This window comes from Penaeus vannamei, chromosome 4, assembly GCF_042767895.1.
Source record: "Penaeus vannamei isolate JL-2024 chromosome 4, ASM4276789v1, whole genome shotgun sequence".
NCBI classification, from domain to species: Eukaryota; Metazoa; Arthropoda; class Malacostraca; order Decapoda; family Penaeidae; genus Penaeus; species Penaeus vannamei.
In genome coordinates, this window is record NC_091552.1 from 17,228,925 (window position 1) to 17,231,424 (window position 2,500).

A 2,500-nucleotide genomic window follows, 5' to 3' on the forward strand; every position below is an offset into this window, starting at 1 on the left:
CCTCCCTCCCTCGACATTTCCACTCTCAACTGTTTATTCAAAGTTCAAAAAAAAAGTAAAACCTTCAGCTAAGATGGCGGTGGTTGTGGGCAAAGAGGCACAGCTTATTTTCATCATTCAGGGATTTAATTAAAAGTTTTTCTTTGATTTCCTTTTTTAACTTTTTTCTTGTTTGCCATTGTTTTCTATTTTCCAATTCTGTTTCTTTTTGTTTATCATAAAAGTAAGTCATAAGTGACAACCTTCACAGTATTAGTGCAGCTGGCGCCTTTGTTCACTTCCTGTGTTTGTTCGTTTGTTTGTTTTTTGTTTTTTTTTCTTTTTATTTTATTCTACTTTCACTATGTACAGCAAATGTTTATATTTGTGTCTTTTTTGCATCCACACGTGTCTGAGTGTGTAAATGTAATCATGTGTATATGTGACATATACATATGTATATACAAAATCTGTGCATGCATATATACATGCATATATACACTGATGTGTACCCATTCTATTCTGCAGTGATATACATATTATCATATACATGTATATGAAATATATATATGATATATATACATATATACGTGTATATATGCATATATATATATATATATATATATATATATATATATATATATATATATATATATATATATATATATATATATATATATATATATATATATATATATATATATATATATATATATATATATATATATATGCATATGTATATGTATATGCATACACATGCATACATATATATGATATCTAGCATTATCTAGTTACACGTTTAGCATGTGGAACAGAATGATTCATAATCAATGTACTCCCGTTGTACCAGTCTTGTACCAGCCTCCGCCATGTTGTCCTTCGTATCACAGTGTCTCGCCGCCAAAGGGTTCCTCATGCAATAGCAGCTGACTCATTCCATTCATAATTCATGTTGGTTTCCCCAAATAGTTTTTTTTTCATCAGCAAAGAATTGTTAATTAAAGTAGGTATGTATGAAATCATGACTTTATATGAAATCCTTTGTTTCGGTAGGAAATTGTTTTCATTTGTTTTACTTCTAATTTGGCAAAACAAAAATGAGTCGGCCTCAGTTCGCAGACCTTTTCCGGTGTTAAACTTGGACCAATTAGAATGTTGCTCAAAAATACCCACGAAGACGAATGGCAAAAAAACATCGTCACTTTCTGTGGTCTCTGTTCAAAGACCCTTTCACGCAATTTTTTATACATACATACATACATATATACATATGTATATATATATATATATATATATATATATATATATATATATATATATGCGTATATATATGTGTGTGTGTATGTATTATACATATATATTATATCACATAAATAATATATATGTACGTATTATCTCGAGCATATAGCTTGTTCTAAATTCGAAGTTGTTCACTCAAAAGACTTAGGTCTCTAAAAGAAATGTTATCTCGTTCCATGAACGGAAAATCGGAGTAAATCGGATTCCCATTCGATTGATATAAAGCTTGCCTCGAGAACGAATGCGTGGATCATTGCCAGATAGCGCTGGGACTGGGAGCCTCTCAGAGACTGCCGGGGTGCCAAAATGTGCTTTAGGAGCATTAGGGTTGAAATCATTTGAAATGTTTGACATAAATTCATTAGAAACTGTTGCAGTATTTCATTTAAAGTTCTCAATTATTGTATTGTACTCATCAGGTGCAACAAGATTACAGTAGAACTAATGAAGCTTGAGGTTTGTTACCAAACTTATCAATGTTAGTTGTCCAAACAATTATACTTTATAATAAATCAGGGAGTTCTATCATCCTGTGTTTTCGGTCTTCATATATATATCTTTTTCTAATGCAAATCTGTATGCTCGTTTTAGCACCCCTGTAACTGAGGTGGGTGTCTCTGGAGTTACCTCATAATTGTATCATTATAGTCTAAGTGCATTCATCATATGATTTAAGACTTGACTCCTTCATGTACTGATAAGATATATACATATATCATTTAGGCATCTTTTCTGTATAAATCAATAAAGGCCTTTAGTTCAACGATGGATTTTGTGTTGTTTCCTCCTATCTATACCGTTGAGTTTTTAAAACCGAACAAAAGAATACATACGCATAATCATAGTTTCATCGCGGTTCATTTTCTTTGGTAAATGACGGAAATATAACAAAATCAAGACGTTTTTCCCGTGTCAGATTCCCATTATTCGAATGTGGCAAATAATTTTTAACATTTATTATATACACAACAGACGGGGATCATTCTTATCTTCTATCCACAAATATCATATAAGGCTATGGTTACATATTTTGCTTTATGGGTTGGACTAGATAGATATTTCAAGAATACAGAAAAGTATTTGAAGAAATGTTATTCATGTCCAAGAGACGTGAATTTGTCAATGAAATTTGGCTCATTTTGCAAATAGCAAGATCTTCGTTACATATTCCGCATGCACATATTTCTCAAGTAAAACAACAACTCTCCCATATAACCAGCTT

The 2,500-nt window shown here is 31.3% G+C and overlaps 1 protein-coding gene across 2 annotated transcripts in view; it reads left to right on the plus strand.

The window, feature by feature from the left end:
• The window catches only part of LOC113802515 (pro-resilin), a 35,341-nt gene extending 33,300 nt beyond the window's left edge, over positions 1 to 2,041 (plus strand). For both annotated transcript variants that reach the window (XM_027353119.2, XM_027353120.2), the window contains exon 4: positions 1 to 2,041. This exon is cut by the window's left edge and continues 1,574 nt beyond it. The gene's annotated coding sequence lies outside the window, so the exon portion shown is untranslated.
• Positions 2,042 to 2,500: the final 459 nt, after the last annotated feature.